Genomic DNA, 14,013 nt, shown 5'->3' with positions numbered 1-14,013 from the left:
CTTTCCAGGGAAGGAGAGGACCCTTCTCATTCTGCTGAAGGCAGGAAGTGCTTCCTGAGCGCTGAATTTCATTCTTGCCACCGCCTGGGATCTTGGAACAGTGAAGAAGAGGTGGGAAGTGTCTGCATGAAAATGCAAGAAAGGTCACTGCTGAACTGGAAACTAAGAACTATTTTATTTTGAAGTGCTTCTTTAATTTTCTCTCACCAGCATGGAGGGCTCACTATGTGATACAAATATGAGACTGTTGATGCCATCAGGGTTCATTATCTGGAAACTTACGTGTCATAGAATGCCCTAAGAATTTTGACACTTGGGCAGATGTTGAAAACACAAAACAAAGCTCTAATCCAACTCTGTCTTTACAAAGCACTAAGCACTTTTTATCTAGAAGCAAGATTTCAATATGAAAGTATTATTTCCTCCCCCCTCTCCTTTTTTTGGGGGGGAGAAAATAATCTGAATGGAACCTTCAGAAACGTAAGTAAATACTTACCCCTTCATTCTTGTAGACACCTGGAAGTCATCTTTAATCTGAAGACACATTTTTAACACTTGATTTTTGTTCTTATTGGATTGAAACAAGCATATAATCAAACAGGTCAAATAGCAATGTCAAGGTTTTAGTGGTGCCTTACCCCCTTCTCAGGACGCTGCTTTGTTTCCTAGATTCATCTACTTACAACTCATATGTGTCTCTTTTGGAATATACTTCCCCATTTCCATGCTTGTACTCCTCTCTCAAAAGAGTAATGATTAACTTCCTATTATGATAGATTGTCATTTACCCTAGAATCTCTATCATTCCCACCCAAATTACCAACTTCTGGTTAAATTCATTTTTAGCATTTACATATTATTACTATATAAATATTGTTTTCTGATAGCTACTAATGTACCATGACTACAATTCCTTTTGGGGGGAGAGTTCAACTTTTAATTTTTCCTGCAGTTCAGTGCCTTATTTTTTCATTTGCTTACCTTTCTTTGTACCCATGGCTAAATCTTCCCTAATTTTCCTGAGGTCAGACTTATGAGGAAATCTAGCATTGCTCTGGCTTGTTGTGTTTTCCGTTGCTGGGGGCACCTCTCCCCTGGCCCTCTGTCCTCCAGCCCCAGCCTGGGCTGATTGCTCTCCTTGCCTGCTGCACAGATGTGGACCTGTTTCCCTTCTCCGTTTTCCTTGGCATTCCCTCCATCTCTGTCCTGTGTTGGATTCTCTGCTTCTTGAATTCCATATCTTCCTTTAGTTGGTTTCTTTGTTTCAGTCAAGGTCAATTTGGGAGGAAATTTTGCACATCTGAAATGAAGATGATTATTTTAGTGTGAGAAACTAAGTGTGCACTTTGACAACAAGATGGTTGAGTGAAAGCTGTGTTTTTGTAGCCTTTTATTCTTTGGGGGTAGGGGCTGAGGAAGAGGAGGAGGGGAGGTTGTTTCTGAGTTCAGTGTGCACTAACTCCTAGGGAAGTGGGAAGGTAGCGGTGGTATGGAAACTAGGAGTGCATGTTTGGTTGGAGGATGAAGGCCAGGGAATGGTTCTGAGTTCCTTAGAATAGTAAGTGAGCTGAGGGGCTGCTTCCGGATTTGGGGGAACTTGGAGCACAGGAAGGAAGACTTTGGGCCCAGGATGGTGCTGAGCTGGTTAGAGGGCCTGCTGGAAAGAGGCCAACATCTCCCTGCACATGGAAAGTGACATCCTTGACAGGGACTCTGGAAGCCTAACAAAAGAGTCTTCTTCAGGCAGTTTTGAGAGCTATGGGCTTCGCCTGGGAAGGCAGAAGGGAAATGAGCAATGCGGAGAACTCTCTGCTACAGTGACTGGGTTGGTTTTAAGGCCATGTGAACTAACTCTTTGGGAGATCCTAGAAGAATGAGATGGAGGCAGGGGACAAGAGGCTAAAATAGTCTCCTTTTAAAGGAAAAAAAATTCTGTGGCCCTCCAGGATTGATTTAATTTTAAAAATTAATTTCTAAAAAATTATAATGTCATTTTATATGGGCAGATATAAAATCCTTAGACTTGTATCTCTTATGCAACTATAAAACAGAGCTTTTATAAATTAAATTCAAAGAGCTCCAAAATAAAAATTCAAATTCATAACATTAATACAATGTAAAATATTGTTTTACTGAAACCAAATCTCTTGCACCTTGAATGTGACTCTGATTGTTGCATTTCTGGTCTTCTGGGTTTGGTGTGCCTTGAGCCAATGTGATGAGTAAGTTCACCCACCACACTTTTCTTTTGAATGAGCTGCCAACTTTCCTTCAGACACAAGCCGTGCCACCAACTGGCCCATACTTAGCAGTTACTTGTGAAATCCACATTGTTTTTTTGCCTTCTCTCAAGATTAAAGTAGCACTACTTGATAATAAATGCAAATGAAGACTCTAAATATGTGATCTCTGATATTTATGATATCAGGAGGTCATCCAAGTAATCCAGAATGTGCTTATGTGAATATATATTTAAGATTATTATCGCAATGAATACATAACATTCAAAAGTGTTCTTGCATGTATAAATTCTTGCATGTATAAGAATATATTCTTGGACCACATTTTGAACTAAGTACTTGAAAATGTTTAAATTTTTTAATTTAAATAACTCTTAAGTTAGAGAAAAATTAAAAATACAAACTATTTATAAATTAATAAAGGTGAGAACAGTACATATTAAAATCCATAGGATGTGCTCAGAGGACATTTAATAGCTTCAAATACACCATTTGGAGGGCTCTGTGTTGGATGGGGAGACCAATGAAAAGGCTACTGCAGTAACCAAGCAGGAAAGGATGGTGACTCAGTGGAGGTAGCAGTGGTGACAGAGAAAGTAGATATTCAAAGGTAGGGAAGCAATCAGTTGTTGGCTAAAACCCTCCTACTTCCACGAAGATTACAAACTTTCCCATTTAATCATAGCCTCAGGTTGCTGACCCTGAAAGCTTGGGGATGGCCATTTAGCTGGTAGACACTCTGGTCTGGCTTGACTGACTTAAGGAGTAACTAATCTCAAAAGACCTATTAGGCCCGGCTGGTGTGGCTCAATGGATTGAGCATCAACCCATGGACTGAGAGGTCCCAGTTCGATTCAGGGTTAGGGTACATGCCCTGGTGGCCAGCTGGATCCCCAGTAGGGGGCGTGCAGGAGGCAGCCCATCCATGTTTCTCTCTCACTTAGATTTTTCTCTCTCTCTCCCTTCCTCTCTGTCTAAAAAAAATCAATAAAAACATATTTTTAAAAAGACCTATTAATACAGAGCAAACAGAACACTGTCTAGAAGCCATTTTCCCATTGCCCAGCTGAGAGCACCTAGGCTAGCTGCTTTTACCTGTGAATTCTGTCAAATCGTCAAGAAAACTATTTATTCTAGTCATGCAAATTTTTGCAGAACCCAGAAAAAAGATATGTCATCTTAATTCTAGCTACTTAATTACATTATCAAAATCTGACAGAGGGTTGAGCAAACAAAATCTAGCCATGCTTACATATAAAAGAAGATGCAGAGTTCCTCAACGAAATCTCAGCAAGTTCAATCTGGTGGTATATTACAAAAAGGCAAAATCAAATGCAGTTTATTCCTGGAATGCAAGGTGGCATCGGAATTATTAACTCCATTTTATAGATGATTAAATTGGAGCTCACAAAGGTTAAGTGACCTACCCAGGTCAAGCTGCAAAATGACTGATTCAGAACACGGTTCAGGTCCACCTGACTCCAATCCTTCTCTGAGGAAGAGGCCAGTGGAGGTAGAAACTTGGATGGAGAGCTCTGGGCACCAGTAAAATTCCTCAGATCATTCCAATATTCCCCACCTACTCACACCCACAGTCTGGATTGGAAAGGTACCTCGCCAAGCCAAGTGATAGGTTTTGGTTTCCTTTTTCTTTTGGTTTTCCTCTTCCTCCCTCTTCCATTCTTCCCCTCTCCCCGCCTTTCCCTGTACTCCCTTCCTCTCCCCTCAACAATTTTGTGGAGACAAAAGCGCCACCTATTGGTCACCTTGTATGCATCTGATTTGATCAGGAAATCAGTGGAATGAAGCCAGGATCCATTTGGATGGTATCTAGTGACTGAAAGACACTTGCTCTAGTGGGAACCCAAAATTTGGTGTGGGAGAGAAAAACTGGCTTTAGTTTCCATCTCCCCTGGGAAACCCTCCCAGATTTTTGCCCCCCCCCCCCCCTATCTTTCTGGAAGCCCTTGGTAGCCTTCCCCTGTGGAGGGGCTGGGACTGGGGTAGAGAGGGTGGTTCTAGATCTACTCTGTAAGAGGAAAATAGAGCAAAGCATGCTAGGCTGGGGTCAGGTAACTTGCCTGGTCAAATACTTAGGCAAGGCCTTCCCTTTCTCTGACCTTAACAGCAATTCACAACTATCTCCAGCTCCTGGATTGTGTACCCCTCCCCAGGTGAGACTCACAGACACCTCAGACACTACCCCTGCTCAGAGGAGTCAAATATCGGTGAGTGGCAATGTAGGTGCAGAGTGCTGACAAGATGAGGGGGCTATTAGGTCACCTTAGTCACCAGTTTGGGCCTCTGACTCAGGCTCCTCTGAAACAGACAGAATGTGCCCTGTCCTCTCTACCTGGATGGGATGACCTTTGTAACTGCTAAAGCCATCATGGTGGGTGAAGATATCCTCCTCTACCCAGCTGGGGGTATCCCAGGACAGGGCCTGTGACGTCTCCATCCACTTTCCCCTCAATGAGACCTTGTACATGTATTGTGTATATCTACAGGAAAAATTTCTACAGTGCGTTTCCACGCAGACCTTGCAGGGCGCCAAGCTCCCTGTGCGTTCACACTGGCTCTTTGGCAGCTGTCCTCTTTTGTTTCCCAAAGGGACCCTTGGTGACTGTAGTCAGAATTTCACTGTTTTGTTAGCTAATCCTCACCCAAGGATATTTTTTCCATTGATTTTTAGAGAGAGTGGAAGGGAGGGGGAGACAGACAGAGAAACATCAATGTGAGAGAGATACATTGATTGGTTGCCTCCTGTGGGCATCCCAGGGAACCTGCAACCCAGGTACTTGCCCTTGACCAGGAATCAAACCCGACACTCTTTGGTCCTCGGGCTGATGCTCTAATCATGGAGCAACACTGCCCAGAGCAGAATTTCACCTTTTTTTTTTTTTATTAATTTATTTTTGTTACAGATGTTTCCCCCTTTTTTCCCCATTGACACCCTCCTCCCCATCCCCCCCCCATCCCATCCCCAGCTTTGTTGTCCGTGTCTATTGGTTATGGTTACATGCATATAAGTTCTGTGGTTTATCTCTTCCCTCCCTCTACCATCCCCTCTTCTGAGGGTTGTCAGTCTGTATCCTACTTCCACGTCTCTGGGTCTACCCTATTCCTCAGACTGTTCATTATATTCCACAAATAAGCGAGATCATGTGGTATTTGTCTTTCTCTGCTTGGCTTGTTTCACTTAGGATAATACTGTCCAGGTCCCTCCATGTCATCTCAAAGGATAAGAGATCTTTCTTCCTTACAGCTGCATAGTACTCCATTGTGTATATGTACCACAGCTTTTTTATCTATTCGTCTACTTGTGGACACTTGGGCTGTTTCCAGATCTTAGCTATTGTAAATCGTGCTGCTATGAACGTGGGGGTACATATATTCTTTCTGATGGGTGTTTCAGGCTTCTTAGGGTATATTCCTAGAAGTGGGATCACTGGGTCAAATGGAAGTTCAATTTTTAATTTTATTTTTTTTATCTTCACCTGAGGACATCTCTCCACCTTCTGTTCAGATAGAGTGGGAGGGAGAGAGAGGAAGAGAGAGAGAAAGAGAAACACCGACATGAAAGGGACACATCGAGTGGCCGCCTCCCACAGGGCCCAACCAGGGCCTGGGACAAACTGCAACCCAGGCATGCACCCTCAGCGGGAACCGAATCTGGGGCTCTCTGGACCGCAGGCCAATGCTCCAACCTCTAAGCCAAACTGGCCAGGGCCAATTTTTAATTTTTTGAGGTAACACCATAGTGTTTTCCACAGTGGCTGCACCAGTCTGCATTCCCACCAGCAGTGTATTCGAGTCCCCTTTTCTCCACACCCTCACCAACACTTGTTGTTTGATGATTTGTTGATGGCGGCCATTCTGACAGGTGTGAGGTGATACCTCATTGTTGTTTTCATTTGCATCTCTCTGATGATTAGTGATGTTGAGCATTTCTTCATATGTCTCTTGGCCAGAATTTCACCTTTTTAAACCTCACCTCCTTCCTCCTCAGTGGCTTTCCCATCAGAGTCTCTCTCCAGGTATTTTGGCCTTTGGGTCTGAGAGGCCTGGGTACTTACCACCTCCATCCTCGGTGTGGGGTCTGTGCCTTGTTCAGGGTGATGGCACCTTTCCCCTTCTACTTTCAAGCCCTGGGCACCAGTGGCAAGTGGAGGGAGCTAGCTCTTCGCATCTCCACCGTCAGGCCTCCAGGCCTCCTGTCAAATGCTGCCATCTCCCTTCTATACCTTCCCCATGTGGGGCCCGAACTGTGACTCCCTTCTTCTGATCATAGGATTATGTTCAGAGATTTGCTCTTCCCGGGCCTCACACTCCCATTTCATTGCCTCTAATCCCCCAGATCTGAGTGGCCCCAGCTTTGTGGGAGGAAATGGAGGAGGGAAGACTGAGCAGAGTCCCTATGAGAGGCACGCATATGACTACGGGGGAGCCAAACTTTATGGCTGTAAACAAGGCCCTCAGCAGCCCGGGAACCTCTGGGTTGGCCCGCACCTGTGGTGTCAGTTCATGTAGCAGATGGCACCATGTGGGGCTGACTGCAGCTAAGGTGACCAAGAGCCTAAACAAGGCAAGGCCATGCAGAAACAGGATTGTTATTATTGCTGTGAATAGAAATGGCTCCCACTTGGAATTGTGGGTAGGGCACAGTAGTTAGTGCTCTGTCTCTGGAGCCAGACTGTCCAGAACAGGGGATGTACTTCTTACAGGTCAGATGAGGAAACTGAGGACTCGGAGGAACAGAGGCATGTCTGCAGTTGCACAGGAAGGCAGGGGCAGAGCTGGAAGGAGATCAGGCCTCTGAACTCAGGCTCCACCATTGTCTTTAGTCACACGAACAAACCAGGGGAGGTGCATTTTCCTGGCAGATTGGAGCAGGCATCTTAGAAAATGTCAAGGTTAGGGAGGAGAGTGAGGAACCTCACTGGGGCATCCTGACCCATAGTTGGCTCCAACTAGAATACGAGGTCTCAGGAGTCCCTGTGAGGTAGCAGGCTAAGAAATTTCCTTGGTCTCTGTCTCCAACTCAGATATCAGAGTACTTTACAGATGAGGAAACTGAGGCTTAGAGAGATTATTTGTCTAAGACTAATAAGTGGTGGGAGCATAATTTAAACCCAGTTCTCACTAATCATCAGAGAGATGCAAATTAAAACAACAATGAGGTATCACTTCACACCTGTCAGAATGGCCGCCATCAACAAATCATCAAACAACAAGTGTTGGCAAGGGTGTGGAGAAAAGGGGACTCTAGTACACTGCTGGTGGAAATGCAGACTGGTGCAGCCACTATGGAAAATATGGTGTTGCCTCAAAAAACTAAAAATTGAACTGCCATTTGACCCAGTTATCCCACTTCTAGGAATATATCCTAAGAAGCCTGAAACACCAATCAGAAAGAATATATGTACCCCCACGTTCATAGCAGCACTATTTACAGTTGCTAAGATCTGGAAACAGCCCATCAGTAGATGAGAGGATAAAAAAGCTGTGGTACATATACACAATGGAGTACTATGCAGCTATAAGAAAGAAAGAAAGATCTTTTAGCCTTTGAGATGACATGGAGGGACCTGGAAAGTATTATCCTAAGCGAAACAAGCCAAGCAGAGAAAGACAAATACCACATGATCTCACTTATTTCTGGAATATAATGAACTAAACAAACTGATGAGCAAAATAGACCCAGAGTCATAGAAGTAGGGTACAGACTAACAATCCTCAGAAGAGGGGATGGCAGGGGGTGAGAAGGGATAAACCACAGAACTTATATGCATGTATGCATCACCGATGGACATGGACAACAAAGCTGGGGATGAGGTGGGGGGATGGGGAGGAGGGTGGCAATGGGGGAAAAAGGAGAAACATCTGTAACAAAAATAAATTCATAAAAAAACAAACAAACAAAAAAACCCCAGCTCTAAGATCTCTTACTCTTCCTGCTGCCTCCAAGATTCCTACCCAGGGATTACCTTGCCTACTCATACATTTCTAGTGATGGTACCATCAGAGTAACTTGTCACTTATCTGAGGGACAGCCCTGTTGGAATGCTTTCCTTCCATAGAATCACAGAAAATGAGTCTCTACATTGTTGAGGCTCCCTTCTGCCTTGGTCTCTCTGCTCCAAGTCAGCCCTGTAGAGATCTGCAGATGGCAGGCATGTCAACCCTGAGCCCTTTCTCCTCCAGGCTAACAATCCCAGACCATTCCTTTGTGTCTATATGACATTTCCCCATTCCTTCCTGTGTTTATTAGGGTTAAGTTCAGTTGTGAGTAATAGACTCCACCCCCCCCCCAAGAAAATTACATAACGGCGGCTTAACTAAGATTGAAATTTATTTTCCTCTGAAATAAAAGTCTGTGCAGGCAGTTCAGGGTGGGATGGCACCGCAGTGGCCTCAGGGACCCAGCACCCTTCTCTCTTGTGGCTCTGCCATTTGTGAAATGCAACTCAAACCAGCAGAAATTCGATTCAACCTAGCTTAAGCAAAAATGGGAATATTTTTAGAATGTATGGAAAGTCTAAGGGTTCTAGTTTCGGGCAAAGTGGGGGCACTCAACCTGTTATTAAGCTCTGTCCCTTAAGGCTGCTTCCCCTGTGGATGGGCTTCAGTGTCAAACAGCACTCTGCATGGCAGGAAGGATGGCTGCTGGCAGCTAAGCCCGAGTGCTCATCCTCTGATCCCCAAGGAGAAGCATCACTCCCAGAGTCCCAGGGTCCATATAGCACATGTCATAGGAGTGATTGGCTCAGCTTAGGTCACTTACTGCTGCCTGGACCAATCACTGGGCCTTGGACTTGCAGTGCTATGTTTGATCCAGCTCGATGCCTGTCTTCTCCTGGAGGTAAGTATGAGAGGGACAGAGATCTGACAGTTGCATCAGGGACCACATGGAATACAGGAGGGGTGGCCTTACACAACAGAGAAGTGGAACACCCAAAAACTGTACACATGTTCAGCTCACCATACTAAGGAGATTGAGTTTTATATTATAAGCAATGGGAGCCTCTGGAAGATTTTGGCTGGTATGATTGGTCACAGCAATTATTTTTTTTGGTACGTGCCCCTAGCGGGAACCAAACCCAGGACTCTCTGGTCCGCAGGCTGATGCTCCAACCACTGAGCCAAACTGGCCAGGGCCAATTTTTAAAAAAACTTTGTTATTATTTTGAAATTATACTTGAAATACAGTATTATATTAGTTTCAGGTGTACAACATAGTGATCCAACATTTATATACCTTATGGAGTGATCACAATAAGTCTAGTAATCTTCGTTATCATATAGTTTTTACAAATGTTATCGACTCTATTTCTTATGCTGTACATTACATCCTCATGACTTAGTTTATAACTGAGAGTTGTCACAAACATTTCAAAGAAGGAAACTGAGGCAGAGAGCACAAAAGAGAAATCCAATGGCTGCTGGGGTCAGGGAGCATGAAAAAACTCAGACAGGGAGATATGATTTCCTCCCTTTAAGGATGGGGACTGGAGGGGGGAAAACTATGTCCTGAGAGCGCACATATTTCTATTGATAATGTAAGCTAGCTTCATCAGAGTCTCAGGCCCAAGGAAGAGATATGTCACATCATTCATTCATTCATGTGTCACATATCTAACATTGAGTACCTACTATGTGTTAGGTTTTGTGTCTGGCAGAAGGTAAAGTAATTAATAATGATGACAATGATGAAAAATTTTTATTGAACTCTTTCAAATATCAGGCACTGGGCTAAGTGCTTTATATGCATTATTTCATTTAATCCTCACAACTACTCAGTGTGGTAGGTACAATTCTTATCCCCATTTTGTGGAGGAGGAAAGATGAGGGAAAACAATATAATGCCTGTTTTTAAAGAGTTTATTACAATGGATGGAGGGCGACAGACTGGAAAACAAATAATGACAACAGAGTAAGTTAAGTCTTTGGGAGCACAGAGGCAGGGGGCCCTCCCAGCCTGGCCAGTGTGGGGTATTGTTGGAGGGGGAAGTAGCACATAGGGCTTGACATTTGAAATGAGCCAGACAGGAGTGAGCTGGAGTGCAAAGCTGAAGAGTGGAGAAAAGCAAATCAGGTATGAGTGGTATGCAGGAGTTAGAGGTGAGGCTGGACATGTAGGCAGGGGCCAGGCTGCCTGGTAGCCTGTGTGGACAAGTACCAGCAGCATCTCCAAGAAGACCTCAGGGCCTCATGCAAATTACATGCAAATCACTCTCCCAGCTTCTCCCTTAACTTTATCATTCCAAGCACCAGAAGGACGCTTACTGCTGATCTAAGGTTTCAGCAGCACCCTCTTGGTGTATATCAGCAGCAGGAATTTCTCAGCCCCTCCCTCCTTTCCCAGGGTGGAGAGGAGGATTGTTATCTACCTGAACTGAGACTGTTCCCAGCCTCCAGCTCACCTGCCTGTTGATGTAAGACATTCAGTCAACCCCTGAAATTTGGGGGCTTTCAAAGTAGCTTGATCTGGGGCTGGGGTGGGGGAAGGAAGAGCCTTACTTCCCACTGAAACTTTGTCCACCATCCTGGAGCAGTGATCCCCCTCCCCCCAGTACCCTCCTGCATTTCCCCTCTCCACCAGTTCTCACCCCTTAAAATGAGCCCTCCCCAACATCACCTGCTTCCCATCCAGGTGACTGGAGAGAGGTCTGGTCTGGGGAAAAGGTGACTAGGGATCTAATTCTACCTCTGCTACCAATTTGCTGTATGACCTTGGGCAAGGCAGCCCACTCTCTGGGTCTCAATTTCCCCATATGAGAAACAAATTTTGAAAACCTACAGTCCAATTTTAAGATAAACGACTCCAGTCTTATTTTACTGGAAGGGGGAGGGGAAGAAAAACAGCACACCCAGCATGCAATGCAAAGGGTGAGTGGAATGGATGAATGAACAGTCTCTTTGGAGAAAGGCGAAGCTGAAAGCAGTTCCGCTGTGCAGTGTTGGAGTCGAGGGTTCAGGCTTTAGGCTCTGAGGAGCTCAGAGCAGGACGAGGGGAAAATGAGTTGGGCTCTGGAGAAGGCTTCCTTGTGGAGGAGGCGGGATTTAAGCAGGGTTTTTGAAACATAGTTACAGGTTGGGAAAGGAAGCAAGCATGCGCAAAGAGGAGTCCGGAGGTTATGAGTCTCTGGATGACTTTGCCAAAGGGGTGGGATGGGGAAGGGGAGCTTAGGTGCCAGACTGAACGCTGTCCAGTTCCTGACTGCGTGGATGTGCGGCTCCTCCAGAGGGCGCTGTTCCCCAGGAATCCGTAATCGGAGTCTGCGACGCCAGGCCAGGACACTCGCTGGTTCCTCGCTCTGCTTTGGTGGGACTTATGCAGCTTGGCATCCACTCCAGAGGTCTGGGGCACCCGGACAGAGGAGCCTTACGGGTTCCTTCTCTGCGTAGGGATCGAAAAGGCTAAACGCGCGTTGCATAAAGGGCCAAGTTCGGACAACCCTGTACCCTTCTCCCTCTGCACTATTCCAATTCAAGGCTCCAGAAGAGCGTCGGGTTCCTGAGGTTTGCTGCATCAGCAGGCAGCATGTTACAGTAGACCCGGCTGCGTGCAGCGCAGTCCCTGTATGCTCTCTCCCCTACCTCTGTCATTGTCCCAGACACCTACCCACGCTCCCACCTTCACACGACCTCCTTCCCTGCCACGGTCTCGCTTTGGGCTCGGAGCGGGTTTGCAGTCCCCCGCAGTCCCCCAACCAGGCCACGCCACTTCAGGCTCTGGGGTTAAAGGCAAGCCCTCCAGGGCAGTCCCCAGCACAGATCGTGCGTTCCGAAGGGGAGGACTCCGGACAGGCGTCGGTTACTCAGGGAAGTACTCGAGCACCCAGAGCCCATGTTGCCCGGAGGGGCACACAGACAACACATACATGGACTGAAAAACAGACCCTCTGACCCAGAAACGCAGGACACGCTTTGTCATCAGGGGCACTAGACCTGAGGCTTGAGCTCCGACACACGGAAGTGTCCCCTACTCCCTTGCAGGTCTCCCAAGCGTGTGGAGCCTGCCCTACCGTGGTCACTGCGAAGTTGGCCCCCAGGTCCGGTGGTTTGGGAGTTGCGCTGTTTTCACCATCTCCTGAGCTCACAACCCTCTTCCCACGAATGAGAGTAGAGAGGCCCTGAAGCTCACCCTGGTCTCAGTAGCCACGCTATCCTCGGCCACACGGTGCTCAAGCGAGCTCCCCCCGCCCCCCCATGGAAGGATAGACATTTCCTTGGAGACCTGGAGGGAATGCAGGTGTGTGGGGGGGGTGCCAACGAAGTACCCGACCCCTGAGCCAGCGCCTGGGGGTGGGTAAGTGGGCTTCAGCCTTGAAGGCGCTTATGCTGGAGGCCCTGTTAGTGCAGCACTTGTAGAGGGCCCCATCTCTCCCTGAACTCTGATCCGGAGTCCGGCTCCTGTGTGTAGGGAGCCCCGCCACCTAAGGTTTGTCCTGCAGGTCACAGATCCGGCGTCTCCTGCCTCCTAGCCAGGCCAAGGACATGGGTCGCTCTGAAGCAGGCGAAGATCTGTGGTTGAAAGATGTATAGCTGCGCCAAAACACCGTCTTGTTCCAAAGCGGGGCGGCTGCGAGAGTCTCACCGCTTTCCCCGAAGCTGGCCAGGTTTGTGAATAAAATGAAAGAAGTGTGCAGGTATTGTATCCCCTTGCTCAGCTCAGGCCACGCTTTGCAGCCGGGTCTCACCGAGGGGCGGACCTCTGCTCGTAGGAACTCTGCGGGCAATAGGTCGGTCTGCGTAGCCACGCTCCTCTGGCTAGCTCAGCGCGGCTCTTCGCTAGCTCCGCGATTGATTTATATTCTCATAATCCTCGGAGTGCTCTCTTTCCCCCGAATAGAGCGCGTCTACGTGGACCGCATAAAGGGAAGGGAGGAGCCCTAGGAGGAGAAATGCCATTGATAGCTACACATCTCAATAAACACGTAACAACTTCTTCCGGTTATCCGAACATTTTGGAGTAGAAAACTTTTAAAAGGACCATCCCCTAAATGCTTCTTCCTAATCGTTTCTGGGTTGCTCAAGAGCGGTGGGCAAATAGTGAGGCAGACGAAGAAAAGAGGCTGAGCACGACGTGTTGTAACCGAGTCCTGCAGAGTCTGTCTCCTCCTGCTTCCTGGAGGCTGCAGGCATGGGTGCTGGAGCCCAAGCTTCCGGAAAAGCACTCTTGGGTTTCGCGGTGGGGAGTGACTCTCACACAGGGTCGCAGAGGCGGGAAAGGCTGGAGCCACAGGAGAAGGGCAGAAACTAAAGGAATCTCGAATCCCCGGTGGCCCTTCTCTCAGCCCCCAGGGAATTGTTCAAAACAAATGGGCCCAGAACTTTGGGAGGGATGAGAAGCTCCCAGAAACACTTCTCAGTCAGGAGTGGAGCCTGGTCAGGGGTCTAAGCAGTCATTTGGATAAACATATCAGGTCTGGGCTGGGAGTCCAGACACCTGGGTCCAACCCAACGGTAGAGTGTGACGTGAAGTGGGTTGGAGCTTCAGAAACCTGGCAAGTCACATGATCTCCCAGGCCTCTCCCATAAAAGTGTGTCTATGTGTGTTTGAAGGGTCTGGGGTATTCCTTAAGATCTTGCACCACTCCCACTTTGCAGAACAGTGGCTGGGGCGGTGGTGGAGGTGGGGGGGGGGGAGGATGTATTCCCTTTCCCCAGTCTGAGCCTCGGCAGCAGTCCTGAGGAGCAGAGCCAGGAAGAGGCAGGGGCCCACAGCTGCCTCTGTAGAACTACAGAGTTCTGCACTGTAGAACCCTGA

Source organism: Molossus molossus, unplaced genomic scaffold, assembly GCF_014108415.1.
Source record: "Molossus molossus isolate mMolMol1 unplaced genomic scaffold, mMolMol1.p scaffold_m16_p_12, whole genome shotgun sequence".
Taxonomy (NCBI): domain Eukaryota; kingdom Metazoa; phylum Chordata; class Mammalia; order Chiroptera; family Molossidae; genus Molossus; species Molossus molossus.
This window is presented reverse-complemented; position numbering follows the sequence as displayed.